Below are 27,235 nucleotides of genomic sequence, written 5' to 3'. Positions count from 1 at the left end.
GATCACAAAAGAAGTTACTCTACAAATGTGACATAGTTGCTACACAGTGAATAGTGAGGACCAGAGTTAGTGAGAAGGTAGCTCTCTCTCTCTCTCTCTCTCCCTCACTTTGCAACATTTGAAAATGTTTATTGTGGAAACATTTCGCCAGCCATTGGCTTCTTCAGTCCAAAAGGAGAAGCCACTGTCTGGAGAAACGTTTCCAGAATAAAGATTCCCATATGTTGCACGAGTGTCTCATTCTTCAACTTGTCGGTTTTTATAAACCGTTTACATCACCAGAAACTCCAGGTGAAATGATGCTGGCATTCACGAGAGGCAGACTGGGGCAGATGCAGGCACTGTTACCACAACTCGAGCCACAGTAGAGTCAGAAGATCTGCTAGTTGTTGTTGTTGGGACAAAAACTGACTTACAGGTTATGCTGGTAGCTAGAACAGCCGTTACTACCAGTACCTACCTGTCATACCGCAACAGCACCCAAACACTATACAACATATCTCAAAGTTAGGAAGTCATCGGGGATACCAACAAGCATTTAACGTTTTTACTTGCACTTTCTGTGGTAGTGTGTCAGAAAGTTAATATTAGGGCAAGCGCAGTACTTTTTACGAAGTACATAGAAACAAGAGAGTCACATGTTGGACACGTTTACAGGATCTGGAAGCACTCATGATGAAGTACAAATTGTATACTGAAAGTCTGTATCTTATATTTTTTAAAACAGTTGTACAGAGAACATTGTGAGAACCTTCCATTATAAGTCTTTAATTAACAAACATGTCATATATTATTATTTGATTTCATTTTCAAAACCATTTCATCCACAATTTTATTTTTTTTATTGGATCATTGAATAAATCGACTTCGTTAGATTGCTCGTCTTCGAAAACCTTTGCTTAGAGAGTTACGTTGAATTTCTGTCATATCTGAAAGCAGAGAAACGAACACAAGCAGGAGTAGCAGCCATGTTGGGCGCCATCTTGAATTCCTGCTCTACCCCAAGGTGAATTGTCGGTGACTTTTAGTATGTTTTTATATAATACTCTTTTTTTTTTTAAGTTCCAGCTTGTTAAAAATTTTCTGAGGATTTTTTTTTTTTGAACTACTAGTCTGGGATTAATAAGCACCGCTGTATTCTCTCTCTCTCTCTCTCCATCGACCTCCTTAATTTTCCCTTCCATCTCCCTCTATACCTCTCCTTGTTTCTCCCTCCCTACCTCTCTCTGCCTCTCCCTGTTTCTTCAACCCTGGTACACCCTGCCTGTTTCTTCCACCCTGCCTCCCTCCCTGCCTCTCACTCGCTGCCTCTGTGTTCATTAAGGTTCATTACAGAGTAGGTAAGATGTATGCAGGCTCAGCGCTGCTGTCCCTCCAAAATTTAAATACAATTCACCACATTCTGATGTATTTCCAGGAAGAGGAATTCCAGCGTTTTCCAGGCACTGTTTTTATTCATTGGTTCTGTTTGTATTGGTGGGACGTGTGTTTTTTGCAGTGAGTTGCCTGTTATGTGTGTGTGTGTGTGTGTGTGTGTGTGTGTGTGTGTGTGTGTGTGTGTGTGTGTGTGTGTGTGCCTGCGTGCAAGCGTGTGCGTTTGTTTTTTTTCTGTGCATAGTGTTGTGGTTGTTGTAATGGTCTCTCAGCTCCTGGCCCGTCTTTTATGCACAGTTATACCCCCAATCCTGGCTCCAATAATCTACATCTAAAACCGTGTGCAGAATCTTAACCTAACATTCTAATCCTGAATGTTCGATTTTTCTCTTCATCCTGTGCGGAAATGTATTTTCTGATACTCCTATGACGTATTTGTGTCTTTAAGCGCACTCTACAACCCCTTGTAACCTGTCCCTTCCTTTAACATAGTATACCTCTGTTCAGTCATCTCTCCCCTGGTTTTCCTGTCCTCTGGCGTTGTAAATTTTAATTTCTTTAGTTTTTGTTTACAATTCATCTCTGCTATCTCGTATTGAATATTGAGATTCAAGACTAGTCTCGTATTGAATATTGAGATTCAAGACTAGTCTCGTATTGAATATTGAGATTCAAGACTAGTCTCGTATTGAATATTGAGATTCAAGACTAGTCTCGTATTGAATATTGAGATTCAAGACTAGTCTCGTATTGAATATTGAGATTCAAGACTAGTCTCGTATTGAATATTGAGATTCAAGACTAGTCTCGTATTGAATATTGAGATTCAAGACTAGTCTCGTATTGAATATTGAGATTCAAGACTAGTCTCGTATTGAATATTGAGATTCAAGACTAGTCTCGTATTGAATATTGAGATTCAGGACTAGTCTCGTATTGAATATTGAGATTCAAGACTAGTCTCGTATTGAATATTGAGATTCAAGACTAGTCTCGTATTGAATATTGAGATTCAAGACTAGTCTCGTATTGAATATTGAGATTCAAGACTAGTCTCGTATTGAATATTGAGATTCAAGACTAGTCTCGTATTGAATATTGAGATTCAAGACTAGTCTAGTCTCGTATTGAATATTGAGATTGAGTCTCGTATTGAATGTTGAGATTCAAGACTAGTCTCGTATTGAATATTGAGATTCAAGACTAGTCTCGTATTGAATATTGAGATTCAAGACTAGTCTCGTATTGAATATTGAGATTCAAGACTAGTCTTTGAATATTGAGATTCAAGACTAGTCAAGACTAGTCTCGTATTGAATATTGAGATTCAAGACTAGTCTCGTATTGAATATTGAGATTCAAGACTAGTCTCGTATTGAATATTGAGATTCAAGACTAGTCTCGTATTGAATATTGAGATTCTAGTCTCGTATTGAATATTGAGATTCAAGACTAGTCTCGTATTGAATATTGAGATTCAAGACTAGTCTCGTATTGAATATTGAGATTCAAGACTAGTCTCGTATTGAATATTGAGATTCAAGACTAGTCTCGTATTGAATATTGAGATTCAAGACTAGTCTCGTATTGAATATTGAGATTCAAGACTAGTCTCGTATTGAATATTGAGATTCAAGACTAGTCTCGTATTGAATATTGAGATTCAAGACTAGTCTCGTATTGAATATTGAGATTCAAGACTAGTCTCGTATTGAATATTGAGATTCAAGACTAGTCTCGTATTGAATATTGAGATTCAAGACTAGTCTCGTATTGAATATTGAGATTCAAGACTAGTCTCGTATTGAATATTGACTAGTCTCGTATTGAATATTGAGATTCAAGACTAGTCTCGTATTGAATATTGAGATTCAGTCTCGTATTGAATATTGAGATTCAAGACTAGTCTCGTATTGAATATTGAGATTGAGACTAGTCTCGTATTGAATATTGAGATTCAAGACTAGTCTCGTATTGAATATTGAGATTCAAGACTAGTCTCGTATTGAATATTGAGATTCAGGACTAGTCTCGTATTGAATATTGAGATTCAAGACTAGTCTCGTATTGAATATTGAGATTCAAGACTAGTCTCGTATTGAATATTGAGATTCAAGACTAGTCTCGTATTGAATATTGAGATTCAAGACTAGTCTCGTATTGAATGTTGAGATTCAAGACTAGTCTCGTATTGAATATTGAGATTCAAGACTAGTCTCGTATTGAATATTGAGATTCAAGACTAGTCTCGTATTGAATATTGAGATTCAAGACTAGTCTCGTATTGAATATTGAGATTCAAGACTAGTCTCGTATTGAATGTTGAGATTCAAGACTAGTCTCGTATTGAATATTGAGATTCAAGACTAGTCTCGTATTGAATATTGAGATTCAAGACTAGTCTCGTATTGAATATTGAGATTCAAGACTAGTCTCGTATTGAATGTTGAGATTCAGGACTAGTCTCGTATTGAATATTGAGATTCAAGACTAGTCTCGTATTGAATATTGAGATTCAAGACTAGTCTCGTATTGAATATTGAGATTCAAGACTAGTCTCGTATTGAATATTGAGATTCGATACAAGAATAGTCTCTTATTGAATTTCTAGATTACGTGAATTAGATATATTTGTGATGTTGAGAGTAGTGTTATGGTGAACCATTCTCCAGTTATCTTTGTGATAACTAAAGAATGGTTACTCTGATTGGCTTTAAACTTTCAGAGCTGGTGCATCTCAGTGGAAGGTTTGAATTGGTGTTTGGCTGTACAGGTGCGAAATTTGTCATTTTTTACAAAAGAAATTGGGCTAGTGTTCTGTGAGATGACTTGTGAATGTCTCTGCTGAATGACTTCATATATTCACCGCTGATATTTCAGTGCATGCAGAAACACATGACACATTTTAATCTATTCTTTTTTGCTTGCACTGTGGTACTGGGAATACAGGGAAAACCTTTCTCGGGTACCTTAGCGAAGCGCATAGCCCACAGGTGTACTCCAGCACTGGGATTAGAAGGTAATTAGGTTTGATTCTTGGAATCAAGGAGGTTGCTGGAATTCCCTGGATAAAGAGCCCTTGAGCAGCATCAAGGCACCCACCTATCCCCTTCAAAAGCATGAGATCATGAGTCCGGTGAGAGAGCGTCTGAAACGCTCCGCGAGAATCTTAGTAATTTTCTAGATTCAGTACATAATAGGATAGCAGGTAATGGGATATGTCTTGCCTTATGGACCAACCCATCACTTTTACTCCCATAAGCAGCTGTGTGGACTTATCACGTATGGTTTGTAGTAAATTTCTCGTTTAAGTTAGGCTAAGTTTTATTAGGTTTGGTTATATTAGGTTAGGTTGTCCTCTGTTCATAAATAACCAATTACATCATACCACAAAAGAAAAATGTAAATATTTAATAAAGGCTATTAAATGTCTTACTGCAGCGAGCAAAAGACAGTCAGCCACTGAGTGTGTTAGACATAACTAAGTCAAGTTTCACTGTTAAAGGTGCCTTCATCAGTCACCCATTTTTGACTGTCTTTACAACAGTGAAATGATGTCTGTGATTAAGAGGGAGGGCTGTATGGTCTAGCATCTTTCTAAATCTAACTCAAAGTGTAGCTTAGATCTCATGGTTCATCTTCCATTGTAATACTCAGCACAATTGTGATGATGATCAATCATGAGTTTATCGTACACACGTAGTCTCTAACTGTTCAGAAAGGATGCAAGAGATCGACCTTGGCAAGATGAATTACTTGTCAGAAAGTAAAGCTTCGTTGACGTCCGAATCACCTTTTTTTCCCGTTTTCTTAGATCATTCGGTATTTATCAAGAGTTGCAGTGGAGGCACCGGACTCCTAGTGCCATGGCACCTGACTCCCAGTGCGTCGAACAAGGCGCTAGCACTGAGGTTGTCGTTGAGGCTTCTGAAAGGAGGGAGTTCACGTTATTGCCAATTAACTGAATAAATTTTCACGGTTGAACGAGGCCCAGTGCCTCAACTTTTGCCTACACTATTTGGAGAGCAGATACCAGGGGACTCCTTTAGGGTAGGCCGAGTGTTGTCATCCAGCAGTCGAATTTCAAGTTCGCTGACCAGTCTGCTAAGTTTCCTGACCACTGTGCAGCAGTCAGAAGTTACCTTTACTAACTACCCTCCCACGAACTAATATCCTTTCCCCTAGGCAGCTTGTCTTGTATTTCATGAAGCACTAAATCCGTGCGGGTAATGAAGGAGTGGTGGAGGCTCGATAATCCGTCTGCTAATCACGGCCAGGTGGCTGACAAGCCATGTTGTTGGTAACATACCTTCTACATCACCATCTCCTCCCTTGCACACCAGCGTCAGATTCTCACTGTTTCCAGCTAACACGAAGGGAAGAAGCCGAAGGATATGTCATTTTTCCAAGGCGAATTCATTTTTGCAATCTAATTTTAATGCTGGCTTATCTTCATATAGGAAAAGGTGTAAACCCTCGTGGCGTGAATTGTTGCTTTACTGCCTGACAAGCACCCATAACTAAGCTGGTTTGCTTGAAGCATTGTGGAAACGAGACGGCAGATAATGTTATGGCAACGATTCTGAGTTCCCCGTCTTAACTACAATTGATTTCGCGATGAATAATAGCGGCGAGACAGACGTTACGAGCGTAGAGATCACAGAACTCTCACTATGAATTGGATTAACTATTTCTAACGCTGAGGTCTTGTTGCTGTGCAACAAAGCAGAACCAAAGACGGAAATAATGCAATTTCCTGGTAATCTACTAAATTTTTTCAGAAGGAAAATAATGATATACTTGCTTGTGCCACTGACTGGTGGTATATCTTCCTTCCTGACTGGTGGTATATCTTCCTTCCTGACTGGTGGTATATCTTCCTTCCTAACTGGTGGTATATCTTCCTTCCTGACTGGTTGTATATATTCCTTTTTGACTGGTGGTATATCTTCCTTCCTGACTGGTGGTATATATTCCTTTTTGACTGATGGTATATATTCCTTCCTGACTGGTGGTATATATTCCTTTTTGACTGGTGGTATATATTCCTTCCTGACTGGTGGTATATATTCCTTTTTTGACTGGCGGTATATATTCCTTTTTGACTGGTGGTATATATTTCTTTTTGACTGGTGGTATATATTTCTTTTTGACTGGTGGTATATATTTCTTTTTGACTGGTGGTATATATTCCTTCCTGACTGGTGGTATATATTCCTTCCTGACTGGTGGTATATATTCCTTTTTGACTGGTGGTATATCTTCCTTCCTGATTGGTAGTATATCTTCCTTTCTGACTGGTAGTATATCTTCCCGACTGGTAGTATATCTTCCTTTCTGACTGGTGGTTTATCTTCCTTCCTGACTGGTAGTATATCTTCCCGACTGGTAGTATATCTTCCTTTCTGACTGGTGGTTTATCTTAATTTCTGACTGGTAGTATATCTTCCCGACTGGTAGTATATCTTCCTTTCTGACTGGTGATTTATCTTCCTTCCTGACTGGAGGTATATCTTCCTTGTGTTTTAATGCCTGCAGTGGCATTAGAGGGTGGAGGGTAGTAAGAGAGTTCTGTTATTTTTTAGGGTAATTTTCTCTCAGTGTTTGGGATGTGGCAACATTTCTGGCAGGGTGGTTAAGAGGCGCGTAATAATATGTTCATTTTTCCACTATCTTGTCCATAATTACTATCGCATTTTCTTTCTCTGCTTTTGTCAGGTGAAGTCCAGGATCTTTCCTTAATTCATGGTATAACTTAACAAATCTTTGATGACAGTTGTGTTGTAGAGGTGTGAGCACAGCTCATGAACATGTTATTGGTAGACGGGGGAACTTACGTGCCCCTTAACTACGGAGGTGTTCCCTCACAACAGTAGATTACACCATGTAATGACCGTGATTTGAGGCAGGGTTGAAACTATAACTTAAAGAACGACCTGGAAAATGCAAGTGTCACACTTACCTATATATATATATATATATATATATATATATATATATATATATATATATATATATATATATATATATATATATATATATATATATATATATATATATATATATATATATATATATATATATATATATATATATATATATATATATATATATATATATACTGTTATTTTTTTAACCTGTGTGTTAGTGATCAAGGTCCCAGGACCGAAATGTTTTCTGATATGTCCTTGTGTTTGCTTGCGTGTCTTTCTAAAGCAATTTACTGGTATCTGTTGGGGGGTTCCATGCTGTTACTGTGGGGGTTCCATGCTGTTACTGTGGGGGTTCCATGCTGTTACTGTGTTGGTTCCATGCTGTTACTGTGGGGATTCCATGCTGTTACTTTGGGGGTTTCATGCTGTTACTGTGGGGGTTCTATGCTGTTACTGTAGGGGTTCCATGCTGCTACTGTGGGGGTTCCATGCTGTTACTGTGGGGGTTCCATGCTGTTACTGTGGAGGTTCCATGCTGTTACTGTGTTGGTTCTATGCTGTTACTGTGGGGGTTCCATGCTGTTACTGTGGGGGTTCCATGCTGTTACTGTAGGGGTTCCATACTGTTACTGTGGGGGTTCCATGCTGTTACTGTGTGGGTTCCATGCTATTACTGTGAGGGTTCCATGCTGTTACTGGGGGGTTCCATTCTGTTACTGTGGGGGTTCCATGCTGTTGCTGGAGGGTTTCATGCTGTTACTGTGGGGGTTCCATGCTGGTACGATAAGGCTGACATACATAGTGTACGCAGTCCTGTTGATTTTTTTTTAAGGCGTCTAAATGCAGTTCTAAGATTGACTAACCTCTCGTATGCTGTTGTTATGCGATTTATGTAAACCTCTGGAGATATGTTGAGTATGATGCTCATTCCAAGAGCTTTGTAATGGGGGGTGATGTTAGTGGTATCTCGCATCTCAACTTATATTCCGTCTCTGGTCTTCTCTTCCCGTCCACAAGTTCCATGACTCTGCAGAGTAACCACTTGTCTGATTACCCTTGCAGCTTGACCAAGTCTTCGTGTAATCTATCTCTTTCTTTTCCTCTTAATATTCTTCTCATACTGTAGCTTCGTCATCTGCAAACATTGATACATAGGATTCAGTCACCTGTGAAAGATCATTTACATATATTATAAATTATAATGGTACTAATATTGATCCTTGGGGGATGCACTTGTTTCTGTTTCCCGTCCTGAGACTTTTACTCTAACCATCGCCGTTTGTCTTAAGTGTAGTAGGTTATATATAGTCTACCTATCCTTGCCTTTCTTCACTGATTTACATTATCTTCTACATCAGTAGGTTAGTTACCTTCCCTAATGTTTTCTGCTGATTTTCTATGGTAAAATCTTAGAAATAAATACTCAGTGACGTAAAGTGAGCACATAGTGCCTTAAGGTAAGTACACAGTGACGTAAGGTGAGCACATAGTGCCTTAAGGTAAGTATACAGTGACGTAAGGTGAGCACATAGTGACGTTAGACACGTACACAGTAACATAAGGTAAGTGCACAGTGACGTAGTGAAGGACTTGATAGGGTCTTTATCTGGAGGGAAGAGTCTTCATCTGGCTTGTAATTCAGCGCTTCTTGTCTGTTTCCTCTCCTTATTTATAGTGACAACACTTACAATTTTCCAGCTGTCCAGGATTTCAGTTTGTCTGTTACATGTAAAACTTCTCTACATGTTCACACAATTCTTCCACTCCTTCTTTTAGTATCTATGGCATTTTGTGTGTTCAGCTCTCTTAGTAGCTTAATTATCTGCTGCGTTAGTATGTGGATATTCAATTTATAATGTTTGTCTTTCACCTCTACTTTCAAGCACCACTCCTTTCTCCTCAGTAAATACCACCTTAATCGTTCTCCTAAATTCTTCCCATAGCTCTCTCTAGTTTTCTACCTTCTCATTCACTTACCTTCGTATGTAGCTTTGTAGTTGTTTTGGTTCTAGTTTGGTGTTTGTTGCAGCGCTGCTCTCGATGTGCTGCTCTCTTTCCCATCTTATCTTGACACATTCATTTTTAAACTCGTCTGCTTACTTTCTACTTTTCTGTCTACTTCTACGTTCTGTAGATTTTTATATTCTTCTGTACGTTGCATTTTTCCCCTGAAGGTTTAATTTAACCACCTTTCCTGTGTTTCTTTTCTCTAGCCTCCTGTTTCCTTGCTGTAGCCTCCTGTTTCCTTTCTGTAACCTCCTGTTTCCTTCCTGTAACCTCCTGTTTCCTTTCTGTAGCCTCCTGTTTCCTTGCTGTAACCTGTTTTCTTTCTGTAGCCTCTTGTTTCCTTTCTGTAGCCTTTTGTTTCTTTTCTGTAGCCTCCTGTTTCCTTTCTGTAGCCTCCTGTTTCCTTTCTGTAGCCTCCTGTTTCCTTTCTGTAGCCTCTTGTTTCCTTTCTGTAGCCTCCTGTTTCCTTTCTGTAGCCTCTTGTTTCCTTTCTGTAGCCTCCTGTTTCCTTTCTGTACCCTCTTGTTTCCTTTCTGTAGCCTCCTGTTTCCTTTCTGTAACCTCTTGTTTCCTTTCTGTAGCCTCTTGTTTCCTTTTTGTAGCATCTTGTTTCCTTTCGGTAGCCTCCTGTTCCCTTTCTGTAGCCTCTTGTTTCCTTTCTGTAGCCTCTTGTTTCCTTTTTGTAGCCTCCTGTTTCCTTTTTGTAGCCTCCTGTTTCCTTTTTGTAGCCTCCTGTTTCCTTTCTGTAGCCTCCTGTTTCCTTTCTGTAACCTCCTGCTTGTAGTCTCCTGCCTCCTTGCTCTGCTTACCATCATCTCGAGGATGTGTGCCCATTCAATTTTTTGTCCCCGTGGATTGCATTTAAGAAAGCTCTCATCTCTGCATAGTCTCATTTTCTGTTGTTGGATGTTACATTTGTTTCTCCTGTTATTTCCATTCCCATTTCTTCCAAGTGATTGTATTCAGTTTCTTTGTCATAGTCCCTAAAGTTGAAAATCTGGCTCAGTCTTGCAGGCTCATCCCTTGCTCGCATTTTCGTTTTCTCTTTGACATGTTAGGTCATGAAATTCTCAATTCTTGCTTCCATTAGTCTTGTTCTCCATGTTTCTGACACCCCATTTGAACCTCAGTTCTTCCAGGATATTTCTTTGTGATTTAAATCTTCTATGATCACTAGTTTTGTATTGGTCTCTCTCTTTCTCACTTTCTCGAGGATGTATATTGTGGCTCTGTTGTTGTTCAGTATATATGAAGCAGTCTCTCCTCTTGTTCACTGGGACTAGCATATCATTCTGTTTCTTTGGGGTCTCCTAGTTGTTGTTTCACTTACTGTTATAGTTAATTAAAAATCGTGTTCACAATAAAGAAGCTGTTGGCAAACTGCTCACCCAGTGAGAGACTGAGACCAGAAGTGTGTCGAGTTATGATCGGATTCTCCGATCAACACCCCCCCCCCCCCGAGTATGGTGGAAATTTTGTTCCAGCGGCTTCTCCCCAGCAAGTGCGAAGTTGTGAGGCTTTGGGAAGGGTAAAGAAGGCCCTAAAAGGAGTATAAGGAAGAAAGACAGTAGTGGGAAAAGGGGTTGTAAATATGAAAGTGAAAGGGGTATAATGGAGAAGAGAGAAGTTAAAGGGTGAAGGGGGGAGGATGGGAGGATACTGGTTGTTGGTTGTTACGTCTTGATCCTCTGAGCACAGTGGATTTTACCCATTCACTCTTATTTCTCTGGTTACCGTCTTCTGTGTATTCTGTTCTCCCTACTTTATTTTAGCGTTTTTTTTTTTTTCCTCATAAGTTCCATTACTTGGCAGAAATTTTTGGTCTTGCCTGTCCGAGTGCCCCAGCGCTGATTTCCTGCATAGCTTCTGATTCCTCGATGCTGCTGATAGGATTTTTTGTTTTTTTTTTTTGCCACTTTCAACTACTCACTAAGCCCCGCCATATATGTTCAGTAGCTGGGGTAATCTGAAGTCGAAAGATTTCTACGTTTATTCAGAGACTGCATCAAAGCTATCACTTAAGAGTGAGTCAACCCACCTAACAACAGTAGTGGTGGTAGAGGTAAGTTGCTGTGTTACAACACAACTTGTAGTAATCAGAAGTCGACCACTGGTAAACACAGTTCTGTGAGTGACAGTGGAGTAACACCAGTAGTTTACCATGGAATTAGCCCTAATTTAATAACGGTAGTTGTAGCTCACGTCTTTGATTAATTTCCATCTCTCTTGTAAATTTCAGGCCATATTTCGAGTATTTTATGGTATATATTCCTTCTGTTTTAATGGCAGCAGTAAGGAGTGGAGGATGTGGAGAAAGCCTTATGTTTTTCTATCTCTGATAGAACTATCAAGATTAAGAACTATCCACTATAGTTCTCAATCTAAATAGAAATAATAGTGTTCAACAGATAACCCTCGGTGTGAACTCCCTAATCTGTTGCTAATTTGTATTTCCCATGTACTCCCATCTCTCTCTCTCTCTCTCTCTCTCCTTCATCCTCACAAACGTACCTTACTCCCCTCTCTCTCTCCTTCATCCTCACAAACGTACCTTACTCCCCCCTCTCTCTCTCTCTCCTTCAGCCTCCCAAACGTACCTTACTCCCCTCTCTCTCTCTCCTTCATCCTCACAAACGTACCTTACTCCCCTCCCTCTCTCTCTCCTTCATCCTCACAAACGTACCTTACTCCCCTCTCTCTCCACACACCCCATCCTCCCAGCTTCACCAACATTAGTTCCTAACTTGGCCTCTTAGTGCTTGCTGCTGCTTAGTCTTCGCCCTTTCCAATCGCACATCAAAATTCCATTACTTGTTTTTATATACTGATTAACATATATACAGCAGGTAATGTACCTCTCTCCCTCCCACCACTCGTATCTCTCCCTCTCACTCTTCAGCCCTCCCTCTCTGACCTTTCCATGCTCCCTCCTCATATCCATCTTTCACCCTTACCCACCGTGACCTCCTTTCTTATGCCTTCCCTCCAATTATTATTTTTCCCTCACCCCTTCTGCCATCTCCTTCCGTACACTCTTTTCTAACCCCTTAACTAACTCCTCACCTCTCCTGCCTCCCTTACCTCACCCTCCCAGTCTCCCTTTTACTCCCTCCTGCTTTCCCTCCCTCCCCTGCACCTTCATCCTCCGTCGTCTTTGCATCGTTCCCGCTTTCTCTTCGCTCCCACCTCTTTCATATTTATTCCAGCTCTTGAGTCGTAGCTGAGATTTCTTTCGGCAGATTAGGCCTATCTTTGTCGTATATGTTTTTTAACAAGGAAATATTAGTAGCATCTACCGTGTCGTCAAGTTCCTTCTACTTCTCTAAGTTAATGAAGAACAAAAAGGCACAGTACCGTGACTGGAACAATTCACAAATAACCCGGACACAGGAGAAAGAAACGTATAACGACGTTTCGGTCCACCCTGGACCATTAACAAGTCACACACGAACCTTAGTGCTCTGATGCTAGTGAAGGGTTGTTTATCTAGGGTGTTGGAGTTACCTTCTCTTTCCTCAGAACGAAGCTTGGTTGGCAGCGCTCTCGCCTCACACACCGAGTGTCCGTGGTTCAGTCCCCTGCACGGGTGTTTCCTTACAGGTACCTTACAATTAGTAGGTACCTGAGTGTTAGTCGACTGTTGTGGGTGACATCCTAGGGAACAAGATTAAAGGACCACAATGGAAATAAGACACAGTCCTCGACGAAGCACTGACTTTCCTGGGTTTTCCTGGCTTAGCGAACACCATGAATATAATAAAAATGATTAGCTCACCTCTGGTCATCATATTTTATAATGAGAAACATTTAATATATCGAGATTAGGCTGCTTTTTTGCAACATTATTCCAGTGTCGTGAGGTCAAATTCTTCAAACTTTTTTTTTTGTAGCTTTTTGTTCTGTGTTTGAGGCACCAGTGTTGTGGCCAACCTTTGTAAGTTGTATAGTTTAATGTTATGCTGTGGTAGGTGTGGGTACCGCGTTGGCGCTGCATAATCGAGGACCTCTCTTACAGATGTGTTGAATGGTTCTCTGAGGGGATCATTGTTCAGGTTTCTAAAGAGCTTTATTATGTTTGCTAACCTGACGTGAGCCGCTGATGTTGTTATGCTGATATTAACTTCACGAGTTAGGCGTGATGATTGTATCCCAGATCTGTTTTATTCTCCAGCCAGATGGTCCGGCCTCCTCTTACCTATGGGAATTCTCTCCAATTTTGCTGTGATAGATTTCTAGAATTTTTTTTAATTCTTTAATATTTTTAGATCATATTGTGGTTTTCTGCTGCTGTCTTCCGCCGACTGTATTGTCCTTATTTTGGTTGTGTCGACCACAAATATTGCCAGTTTACCAGTTATCCTGGTAAATCATTGTGTCCACCAGGATCAGTGTGGGGCACAGAACTGAGTCTTAGGGGACTCCACCCTAATGCTAACTCAACGTCAACTTTCCATAACTTCCTGCATCTCTAGCCCAGATTCTGAGAGTCGTGCGCTCCCAGGGAGAACATTACCACGAATGTGTGTGTCAGTATTTTCGTAAAAATATTTTTTTTGAATATTTATAAAACTAAGAAGATACAGACTTTTATTGAAAGTTTGACTGGGCAGATTACTTTCATGAAAATGGTGCATAAACTGACAGACCAAGTAACGTACATCTAGCCATGGCTACCTAAATTTATTTTCATATAAAAGATTTTATCTCTGACTTGGTGACTGTAGTAAACAAAAGACTAATGTCATAAGCATTAGGCCATTTTTCCCCCTGAACGTTTGACAATAGTTTCCTTATTTATGTAATACTGAGTGAACTGTCACACTGATTTTTACAAACCTGAGACTTTTCTAAAACATCAGTGATGGATTTCCTTCCAAACAATTTTAATATTTTGTATACGCCAATATACTATATATTTCTTCCTTTATACGCCAAACTGTATGTTATTTATTTTTCACATTATTATATTTTATTCCCGGAATTCTATCAGTCAAATTTTAAGTCTAAAAATCTGTAAATGGAATTTAAGTATACATTCAGATTTGACACATGTGCAAGGTACTGCCAACGTTAATTTAAACCTTGAACTGCTAACTATCTGCTTTATGTAAAAATAGCAATTGGGTCGCAGTTCTTGGGTTAGCAAGTTTCTAGTGTTAAAATATACGGCAGGTTGGAAAGTATCTTTTTTAAATGGCTATAGATTTGGCGGTGTTGCGTTGCTTCCTATCATATATATATATATATATATATATATATATATATATATATATATATATATATATATATATATATATATATATATATATATATATATATATATATATATATATATATATATATATATATATTTATAATATGATGGGGTCCACCTCTGGTGTAAATTGTGGGACCCATAGCCTCGGAGAAGTGGATAAAAAGGCTTCAAGGAAGAATATTTGGATTTCTTCCTGAAGCCGTTTGAATATTCCACTTCCCCTACCACCCCATCTTTTAAACTATTTTTTTTTTACCAATAGGAATATTTTATTACATAATATGGCACAGAAGATTTAAGAGATACATTGTTAATATAAAGGTGGCATATACGGTACATGTTGTTACGTGTGTATCACTGATTATAGGGCGAAAATCTCATCCATATATATGTTCTATAAACGCAGCATATGTCGTAATAAAGAACTATCAGTTAATAAATAGAAGAACTGACGGGAGATCAAACCGTATCCCTGGTGTGTAAGAAGCCCTGCCCCTTACCACAGCCACGAGGCTTTTCATACAAAGAATACCTAAACATACCCTCTCTTCATGTTACCCTCAGCAGTCAGCGTCTGTGGCTGTACTCTCTCTCTCTCTCTCCACAACTTCAGTAGCTTTCTAGGGCAGTGTGACAGTCATCACAGACGGTGGCGTTGACAGAAACATGAATACAAGTTTTGTTACCAGATTCTTCCAACCAAAACCCTCGTAGCTTAGTAGTAAAGTGCTAATCCTGCTACATACCAGGGACTCGGTTACATCCATGTACATTCTTTTGTTTACGTATATATATATGACAGTTATATGTAGTTTATAACAACCAATACTTATTAAGCTCGAAATTCCTCTATTATGATGCTAAAGCATTTTTAGAGAGAGTGAGAGAGAGAGAGAGAGAGAGAGAGAGCCTTCAACACAGGAGGGATGTGGGTGGGCTTACTGTTATGTACAAGACCAATATTGTCAAAGTACCACACTTGGATCCACTTCGAGGACAGCGTGAAACAAGCTTTTATGCCTTAAGACGGGCAGAAAGCAGCAACTTCACTCTGGCTGTACCCTTCTCCAGAACATCACTCCATCTGAGATCATATATACCCAGGATGACTCGAGTATGGAACACATTCGAACAGCATAATGATGTCAACGAGATAAAGTCAGTTGATCAAATGAAAATGCTGGCCCACAGATGGCTCCAACTTCATTCTGTTCCCTACTTGTATGCCTCATAACAATAAAAATGCTTTCAAATGAGCTGATGTAGGTAACAGCTCTTAGCTTGCCAATAAAGTTAGGAATCCTTAACCTGTAAATAGCCTGTCAATAAAGCTAGGGATCCTTAACCTTGTCAAACTCTGTGTAAAAAAAAAAAAAAAAAAAAAAAAAAAAAAAAAAAAAAAAAAAAAAAAAAAAAAAAAAAAAAAAAAAAAAAAGAGAGATTAGGGGCACTGTGCTACATAGTAACAATATTAGTAGGGAAGCGCTGAATCCACTGGGGTCATTCAGCGTCTGGGGAATGTGAAGAAATCAGGGATATTCCAAGGAAGGAGAGGATGCCTTTAGTTCCTTGGATCAAGAGCTCTTCACATGAGCAGCAACACGGCACCCCACGTGAAGCGTCCGGACATACATTCAGAGTTGCCAGACAGAATTCCTAAGTTCCGAAAACAGTTTTTTCTAACCGTTTTTCTTGTTAATTGATAGAAATAAATACATGAACTAATATGGTATGCAAATGATACCATTTTTTTGCACCAAAACAAACCTTTCTAAATACAATGTAATAATATAGCTTAATCTTGATCAAAGTATCGTAGGTCACAGTAACTTAGGTAACATCATTGGCATAAAGGTACCGCAGAAATATTAAGTAAATATTAGTGCTGCCTTTAGCATATTTGAACATTAAAGATGTAAATAAATGTCTTGTATATTTTCATTATGTTGAAGCAGGAGAAGAAGTCTTGCAGTCCTTTGTTCACTTACGTCCATCATTACGACAGTTATATCGCAAGGGGCGTAGCTGGTCGCAAACTGATGTGGGCGGGACCCGTCCTGCGAGGGTTCCTTCGTGCTGGTGAAGGGCTTTTGGTCCAATGAATTGGAGCTGCCTTCCCCTTTCCTCTGGTCAAGCTTGATTGCATCCCATTACCCAGATGCTGGGTGACACCTACGGGCTTAGCGCTTCCCAGTGAATGTGTGGATTGTTGTATTTGGGAGAGTAAGAGGAAATTAACCCCTCGCAAATTTTGATATCACTAACACCAGTTAATTGAAGTCAGCTTACTTATCTTTCATGTGATGTCTTCTGTGATGTAACGTGGATTTTGTTTTTAACTGGTCCAAAATGTTCTGACTTTTCGGTATTAAAATATACTTTTGCATATTGTTTTAAAGTGTTAGAATATCATAACATAGGAACTGTTCAAGGGCTCAGAGTGATATCTTCTCAGTAATATCTTCTCAGTAATATCTTCTCAGTGATATCTTCTCAGTGATATCTTCTCAGTGATATCTTCTCAGTAATATCTTCTCAGTGATATCTTCTCAGTAATATCTTCTCAGTAATATCTTCTCAGTGATATCTTCTCAGTGATATCTTCTCAGTGATATCTTCTCAGTGATATCTTCTCAGTGATATCTTCTCAGTAATATCTTCTCAGTAATATCTTCTCAGTAATATCTTCTCAGTAATATCTTCTCAGTGATATCTTCTCAGTAATATCTTCTCAGTGATATCTTCTCAGTGATATCTTCTCAGTGATATCTTCTCAGTGATATCTTCTCAGTGATATCTTCTCAGTAATATCTTCTCAGTAATATCTTCTCAATGATATCTTCTCAGTGATATCTTCTCAGTGATATCTTCTCAGTAATATCTTCTCAGTGATATCTTCTCAGTGATATCTTCTCAGTAATATCTTCTCAGTGATATCTTCTCAGTGATATCTTCTCAGTGATATCTTCTCAGTGATATCTTCTCAGTGATATCTTCTCAGTGATATCTTCTCAGTAATATCTTCTCAGTGATATCTTCTCAGTGATATCTTCTCAGTGATATCTTCTCAGTAATATCTTCTCCGTAATATCTTCTCAGTAATATCTTCTCAGTAATATCTTCTCAGTAATATCTTCTCAGTAATATCTTCTCAATATCTTCTCAGTAATATCTTCTCAGAGTTTTCAAACTTTCATCGTTGGTTTATGTTGTATTAATAAAGATCTAAGTTATTACTTGGTTATGTGAACTAACGTTTGGCATATTTGTTTTCAACTGAAGTATTGGTTGGTCCATCTTTAACTAAAGAATGCCTCTTATGATTGGAATAAAACTTTCAAAATTTCTGCTCCTTATTTAGAGGAGGATTTGGAATGGTATTTGACTATTATTATTATTATTATTATTATTATTATTATTATTATCATTAGTGTCCTGTATCTGGATTGCTAGCGCACTCAGCTTACATACTGAAGTCCATGGTTCGATTCCCGGTACTGGTGGAAACAGTACGTGGTTCCTTAAGACACCTGTTGTCCCTTTCCACTTATCAGTAATACAGGTACCTGGGTGTTACTCGACTGGTGTGGGTAGCATCCCGGGACAAAATTGACCTAATTTGCCCGAAATGCTCTGCATAACGAAGAGCTTTCTATACAGTAGTATGTCACTGATGTCTGCTAGACCTTGTATATGTACTTGTAGAAATTATTATTATTATTATTATTATTATTATTATTATTATTATTACATTAAAAGATAATCCATATGACTATCTATTATTATTATTATTATTTAATTCAGCAATTTTATTGAACTAATTTGGGTTTGTATTTTTGTACAATGAGCAAAGATTGATTCATAGGGTCGTTTTCAAGCTTATATATATATATATATATATATATATATATATATATATATATATATATATATATATATATATATATATATATATATATATATATAATATAGGGAGGTACCACCTCTAGAACTGTCGTAGGGACCCTCATCCTCAGAGAAAAGAATAAACTTGCTTCAGGGAAAACTTAAGGTTCTCCCTGAAGCTGTTTGAGAATTTTCTCCTACCACCCCCTATATTTCAAGTATGTTTTGTTTAAAGACAAAATACATTGGCCAAACATTCACAAAAATACAACAGAAAGTAAAACAACATAGGTAACTCAGAGCTACATCTCGAATACTTCGTCCAGCTCCCCTGCGGTTGGCCGCGTGCCCAGAATGCTGCAGGCATTTCCTCTCTGGATCGCAACACTGAGTCTCTGAAAGAGGAAGCTGGTCGCCCTGTGGCCCTTGGTTTCTATGATGACCTTTTCACCTAGCTCTTTGAGGAACTTTAGAGCACACTTGCACCATGCTCCAAGGGTCTCCGACCCTATTGGAATGAAGTTATAGCAAGGGGGAAGGTCTTCATATTTTCGGATCTTCTGGGTCTCCTTGTGGCTGGCAGCTCCACCCCCTTCCACTACCGAGTATGGCAAGTAGGTGTCTGCCAATGTGGCAGCACAGGTGTAGTCCCAGGCAATCTGCTTTCCATCCTTCCAGGGTAGCATAGTGGCTCCATCAGGACGCTTTTGACTTCCATCAGACCTCTGTACTTGGGGTTCCCGTTGAGCTGGGCAACGGGCTGTGGCGAGGCTTCTCTTTATTATATCATTGACCTCCTCATGTCTGGCATACTTCCCTTCTGCTGTGTGGCACACGAGACCATGAAGTCCGAATTGATAAGCTGTCGCCCTGCCGCAAATACACCTATGTTCGGTGAGGATGGGGGCGGCTAGGCGAAGAGCAACACCAATCCGAATGGCCTGTGGGTCGAGACGGGTGCCCAGGGAGGAATTGGGAACAGCTAACACGAAATCTCCTGAGTGTGGTGCCTTCACTGCCAGGAGACGAGCTTTGTTCTTTATATATATATATATATATATATATATATATATATATATATATATATATAAGAAGGGTGAGTCAAGAGGCTGCTGCAATGCTGAAACCAACTTAGCTCGGTTTCGGCGTTCAACAGGGCTGTGAAGCAGCTGCCCACGCAGCACGAGTATATATCAAAAACATGTCCTATGAAAAAGCCTTGGTCAAATTGGACTTTGCCAATGCTTTCAACTCAGTCAGAAGGGATGCTGCTCTCCAAGCAGTTTATAGAAACTTCCCTTCCCTTTATCCCTTCATAGAATCGTGTTATAGTGTGACTTCCAAACTATTGTTTGGGGACCATGAAATTGACTCGTGTGAGGGCGTGCAACAGGGGGACCCTCTCGCCCCCTTTCTATTTTGTTTGGTCATCAAGGAAGTCACGGAGGCACTCTCCAGCGAGCTCAATATCTGGTTCCTGGACGACGGTACCCTAGCTGGCACAACAGAATCTCTCCTAGAGGACATCAGTAAAATTAAAGACATGGGAGAAAGCCTGGGCCTTTCTTTAAACCCCACCAAATGTGAAATAGTTTCTACCAATCAACAGTTGATCCAGAATATTAGTACCGTTTTACCAGGAGCACGAGCCATTGATCCAGCCAATAGCACTCTCCTCGGTGCTCCTCTTGGGTCCAATGCCATCGATCGGGTCCTAGGAAAAAAAGTCTCAGACCTCCGGACGATGGAAAGCAGGATGAAAGACATTGACACACACGATGCCTTCTACCTACTCACCAGGTGCCTGTCAACCCCAAAACTTACCTATTTTCTGAGATGCTCCCCAGCCTTCAGCAGTCCAAAACTCAAGGAATATGACTCTCTCCTGAAGGCCATGCTAGAGAGTGTATTGAATCTTTCCCTTGACGATGGACAGTGGTTGCAAGCCTCACTTCCGGTCAGGCTTGGAGGGCTAGGAGTACGCAGATCCTCCCAGATTGCTCTACCAGCTTTCCTATCCTCTTCCATTGCATCAAACGAGTTGATAAGACAAATTCTTCCTGACACCCTCAGTGACTCAGCAGGAATAGAATACCCTAGCTATGTCAGTGCCATCACCGAATGGGAGACTCTTGCTGCTCCAGCACCAAACCCTAGTGCAGCACTGGCTCACAAACAGTCAAGCTGGGATAGCCCAATTACTGAAAAGGTGCTTGCCAACATGCTCAGGGCTGCAACATCAGATAGGGAGATTGCCCGTCTCCAGGCTGTGAGTGCACCTCACTCCGGGGACTTCCTCCAAACAGTTCCCATATCGGCAATGGGAACGCAGTGGCTCTGCGACTTGCTGCCCCAATTCACACAGAATATATGTGTATTTGCGGCGAAGTGCAAGCAGACCAATACGGTCTACATGGTCTTAACTGTTCCAAAACCAAGGGCTGGCATGCAAGACACAATGAGGTCAACGACATCATTAAGAGAACCCTTGCTACAGCTGGATGCCCTGCCGAGAGGGAGCCACGATCACTTGCAGCAAACAATACCCACAACCCAGCAAACCGCCCCGATGGGATCACCATCTATCATTGGAAGAATGGCAAGCTCTTAGCATGGGACTATACCTGTGTGTCCACACTGGCTGACACCTATATCCATCACAGTGTGGGGCGACAGGGAGGAGCTGCTGACCACAGGGAGGAGTACAAGATCAGCAAGTACAGGGACATTAGCCAACAGTATCAATTTGTCCCAGTGGGATCAGAGACCTTGGGATCATGGGGAAAAAATGCCACACGTTTCCTTAAAGAATTGGGTTCCAGACTCATCGACACCACCAGGGACCCAAGGGCAGCCACTTTCATGTTCCAGCGCCTCAGCGTCGCCATCCAGAGGGGAAATGCTTGCTGCATACTTGGCTCACGTCCAGCCTCGGAGGAGCTGGAGGAAATTCATCATCTTTGATGCATTGTGCCATTGTATTCATGTTTATGTTTTTTTCTGTAAATGTATTTTGTTTATTAATAAATGTTCACATAGAATAAAATATATATATATATATATATATATATATATATATATATATATATATATATATATACATGTATATATATATATATATATATATATATATATATATATATATATATATATATATATATACATGTATATATATATATATATATATATATATATATATATATATATATATATATATATATATATATACATGTATATATATATATATATACATGTATATATATATATATATATATATATATATATATATATATATATATATATATATATATATATACATGTATATATATATATATATATATATATATATATATATATATATATATATATATGTATATATATATATAATATATATATTATATATATATACATGTGTGTATATATATATATATATATATATATATATATATATATATATATATTTATGTGTGTGTGTGTGTGTGTGTTCAACAGAAGCCTGTGGTCACAGGAAAGTGGGTGTGGGAGGATATGAGAGATTTTTACAAAGTAGAAGTGAAACAAGGAGGGAGGAGTATATGGAGAGAAAAAGAGAGGTTAAGAGAGTGGTGAAGCAATGTAAAAAGAGAGCAAACGGGAGAGTGGGTGAGATGTTAACAAATTTTGTTGAAAATAAGAAAAAGTTTTGGAGTGAGATTAATAAGTTGAGAAAGCCTAGGAAACGAGAGGATTTGATAGTTGAAAATAGGAGAGTTATTAAATGGAGAGTTAGATGTATCGGGAAGATGGAGGGAATATTTGAGGAATCGTTAAATGTTGATGAAGATGGGGAAGCTGTGATTTCGTGTATAGGGCAAGGAGGAATAACATCTTGTATTAGTGAGGAAGAGCCAGTTGTTAGTGTGGGGGAAGTTCGTGAGGCAGTAATTAAAATGAAAGGGGGTAAGGCAGCTGGTATTGATGGGATAAAGATAGAAATGTTAAAAGTAGGTGGGGATATAGTTTTGGAGTGGTTGGTGCAATTATTTAATAAATGTATGGAAGAGGGTAAGGTACCTAGGGATTGGCAGAGAGCATGCATAGTTCCTTTGTATAAAGGCAAAGGGACAAAAGAGAGTGCAAAAATTATAGGGGGATAAGTCTGTTGAGTATACCTGATAAAGTGTATGGTAGAGTTATTATTGAAAGAATTAAGAGTAAGACGGAGAATAGGATAGCAGATGAACAAGGAGGCTTTAGGAAAGGTAGGGGGTGTGTGGACCAGGTGTTTACAGTGAAACATATAAGTGAACAGTATTTAGTTAAGGCTAAAGAGGTCTTTGTGGCATTTATGGATTTGGAAAAGGCATATGACAGGGTGGATAGGGGGGGCAATGTGGCAGATGTTGCAGGTGTATGGTGTAGGAGGTAGGTTACTGAAAGCAATGAAGAGTTTTTACGAGGATAGTGAGGCTCAAGTTAGAGTATGTAGGAAAGAGGGAAATTATTTCCCAGTAAAAGTAGGCCTTAGACAAGGATGTGTGATGTCACCATGGTTGTTTAATATATTTATAGATGGGGTTGTAAGAGAAGTAAATGCGAGGGTCTTGGCAAAAGGCGTGGAGTTAAAAGATAAAGAATCACACATAAAGTGGGAGTTGTCACAGTTGCTCTTTGCTGATGACACTGTGCTCTTGGGAGATTCTGAAGAGAAGTTGCAGAGATTGGTGGATGAATTTGGTAGGGTGTGCAAAAGAAGAAAATTAAAAGTGAATTCAGGAAAGGGTAAGGTTATGAGGATAAAAAGATTAGGTGATGAAAGATTGGATATCAGATTGGAGGGAGAGAGTATGGAGGAGGTGAATGTATTCAGATATTTGGGAGTGGACGTGTCAGCGGATGGGTCTATGAAAGATGAGGTGAATCATAGAATTGATGAGGGGAAAAGGGTGAGTGGTGCACTTAGGGGTCTGTGGAGACAAAGAACTTTGTCCTTGGAGGTAAAGAGGGGAATGTATGAGAGTATAGTTTTACCAACGCTCTTATATGGGTGTGAAGCATGGATGATGAATGTTGCAGCGAGGAGAAGGCTGGAGGCAGTGGAGATGTCATGTCTGAGGGCAATGTGTGGTGTGAATATAATGCAGAGAATTCGTAGTTTGGAAGTTAGGAGGAGGTGCGGGATTACCAAAACTGTTGTTCAGAGGGCTGAGGAAGGGTTGTTGAGGTGGTTCGGACATGTAGAGAGAATGGAGCGAAACAGAATAACATCAAGAGTGTATCAGTCTGTAGTGGAAGGAAGGCGGGGTAGGGGTCGGCCTAGGAAAGGTTGGAGGGAGGGGGTAAAGGAGGTTTTGTGTGCGAGGGGCTTGGACTTCCAGCAGGCATGCATGAGCGTGTTTGATAGGAGTGAATGGAGACAAATGGTTTTTAATACTTGACGTGCTGTTGGAGTGTGAGCAAAGTAACATTTATGAAGGGGTTCAGGGAAACCGGCAGGCCGGACTTGAGTCCTGGAGATGGGAAGTACAGTGCCTGCACTCTGAAGGAGGGGTGTTAATGTTGCAGTTTAAAAACTGTAGTGTATCCCATCTACCTTTTACTTTCAGTGTAGCTACAACTAGAAAGTGATCTGATGTATCTGTGGCCCCTCTATAAACATGTACATCCTGAAGTCTACTCAACAGTCTTTTATCTACCAATACATAATCCAACAAACTACTGTCATTTCGCCCTACATCATATCGTGTATACTTATTTATCCTCTTTTTCTTAAAATATGTATTACCTATAACTAAACCCCTTTCTATACAAAGTTCAATCAAAGGGCTCCCATTATCATTTACACCTGGCACCCCAAACTTACCTACCACACCCTCTCTAAAAGTTTCTCCTACTTTAGCATTCAGATCCCCTACCACAATTACTTTCTCACTTGGTTCAAAGGCTCCTATACATTCACTTAACATCTCCCAAAATCTCTCTCTCTCCTCTGCATTCCTCTCTTCTCCAGGTGCATACACGCTTATTATGACCCACTTTTCACATCCAACCTTTACTTTAATCCACATAATTCTTGAATTTACACATTCATATTCTCTTTTCTCCTTCCGTAACTGATCCTTCAACATTACTGCTACCCCTTCCTTTGCTCTAACTCTCTCAGATACACCAGATTTAATCCCATTTATTTCCCCCCACCGAAACTCCCCTACCCCCTTCAGCTTTGTTTCGCTTAGGGCCAGGACATCCAACTTCTTTTCATTCGTGACATCAGCAATCATCTGTTTCTTGTCATTCGCACTACATTCACGCACATTTAAGCATCCCAGTTTTATAAAGTTTTTCTTCTTCTCTTTTTTAGTAAATGTCTACAGGAGAAGGGGTTACTAGCCCATTGCTCCCAGCATTTTAGTCGCCTCATACGACACGCATGGCTTACGGAGGAAAGATTCTTTTCCACTTCCCCATGGACAATAGAAGAAATAAAGAAGAACAAGAGCTATTTAGAATAGGGAGAAAAACCTAGATGTATGTATATGTATATATATGCATGTGCGTGTCTGTGAAGTGTGACCAAAGTGTAAGTAGGAGTAGCAAGATATCCCTGTTATCTAGCGTGTTTATGAGACAGAAAAAGAAACCAGCAATCCTACCATCATGCAAAACAGTTACAGGTTTCTGTTTCACAGTCATCTGGCAGGACGATAGTACTTCCCTGGGTGGTTGCTGTCTACCAACCTACTACATATATATATATATATATATATATACATATATATATATATATATATATATATATATATATATATATATAATACAAACCTCGCAATACAAGCGATACAGGATGCAAAACAACCACGGGGGGAGTAGAATTATAGCGTTAGGTCATTCGTGTTGGAATCAGTACATCATCAGTAGCTTGTAAAGTTTTGCATCCTGTATCGCTTGTATTGCGATGTTTGCATTATATATATATTAACCACGAACAAATGGTATTTAATCAATAACAACACTGCGACTAGCCGAGGATTCGAGCCCATGTTGTTATAGCCCACGTCATAGTGAGCGAAAATTCCATGACGCTCTAACCCACGGGACCATACAGTCCTACAAGAATCACGCACCCAGCAGAGCTAGGTGTTGTACCGTGATCCGAGGACTCTCGATGGGGTGGGTGCTTCAGAGGTAATTTCATCCTCCTCTCCGTTTGGTGTACTAGCCTCCATGAGTAGTATTTTATATTGTAACCACGAACAAGTGGTATTTAATCAATAACATCACTGCAACGGCACAACACCTAGCTCTGCTGGGTGCGTGATTCTTGTAGGATTGTATGGTACTGTGGGTTAGAGCGTCGTGGAATTTTCGCTTACCATGAGGCGGGCTAAAACAGCATGGGTTCGAATCCTCGGCTAGTCGCAGTGTTGTTATTGATATATGTATATATATATATATATATATATATATATATATATATATATATATATATATATATATATATATATATATATATATATATATATATATGTCGTGCCGAATAGGTAAAATAAATTTTGTGTTTATTATCACTTTATTATCAACTTATATAAAATATATTTAGTCGCATTAGGTTAAATTAAATTGCGCTTGTTATAATAAGGTTAGGTAAGTTTCCTATGGTACTTTTGGTACAAAATCATTAACTTTTATATTTACATAAATGAAAAATATACATCTTTAAATATATAAGAGAAAATTTTAGAAAGAACTTAATTTTAAATGAGTTGTTGCTAATCGACCGGTTGTACCTATTCGGTACGACATATATATACACATTGTAAATTTTACTAAATATAAATTCAGTTGGTGTATTATTATATTTTCAGTTATCTATTGCAATGAAATTATACTCGCCATTTACAATAGAAAATGTTGGTCAAGAGAGAAGCTGTGTCGTGTGGGTGAGACTTAAGTCAGTTTGTGGCAGAAATATTCAGCTGTCAATAATAGAGAGACTTGTGGTGTTGCCGAGAGTCTCAGTCCGGGTTAACGCCTACTTCAAACTTATCAGAATTTTTAACAGCTTTTACCGGAAATTTCGATGCATCTTCATTTTTGAGTTTGCTATATATTTATGATTTTCTTGATTTTTTTTATGTTGTGGTTTGATATTTGTGTGTGTGTGTGTGTGTGTGTGTGTGTGTGTGTGTGTGTGTGTGTGTGTGTGTGTGTGTGTGTATGTGTGTGTGTATGTGTGTGTGTGTGTGTGTGTATGTGTGTGTGTGTGTGTGTGTGTGTGTGTGTAAGTGTGTGTGTATGTGTGTGTGTGTGTGTATGTGTATGTGTGTGTGTGTGTATGTGTGTGTGTGTGTGTGTGTGTGTGTGTGTATGTGTGTGTGTGTGTATGTGTGTGTATGTGTGTGTGTGTGTATGTGTGTGTGTGTATGTGTGTGTGTATGTGTGTGTGTGTGTGTGTGTGTGTATGTGTGTGTGTGTGTGTGTGTATGTGTGTGTGTATGTGTGTGCGTGTATGTACTCACCTATTTGTACTCACCTATTTGTGGTTGCAGGGGTCGAGTCATAGCTCCTGGCCCCGCCTCTTCACTGATTGCTACTAGGTCCTCTCTCTCCCTGCTACATGAGCTTTATCATACCTCGCCTTAAAACTATGTATGGTTCCCGCCTCCACTACTTCACTTTCTAGACTATTCCATGACTTGACTACTCTATGACTGAAGAAATACTTCCTAACATCCCTTCGATTCATCTGAGTCTTCAACTTCCAATTGTGACCTCTTGTGTCTGTGTCCCATCTCTGGAA

Source organism: Cherax quadricarinatus, chromosome 30, assembly GCF_038502225.1.
Source record: "Cherax quadricarinatus isolate ZL_2023a chromosome 30, ASM3850222v1, whole genome shotgun sequence".
NCBI classification, from domain to species: domain Eukaryota; kingdom Metazoa; phylum Arthropoda; class Malacostraca; order Decapoda; family Parastacidae; genus Cherax; species Cherax quadricarinatus.
The sequence above is the reverse complement of the archived record's forward strand: the minus strand, read 5'-3'. Positions refer to the sequence as shown.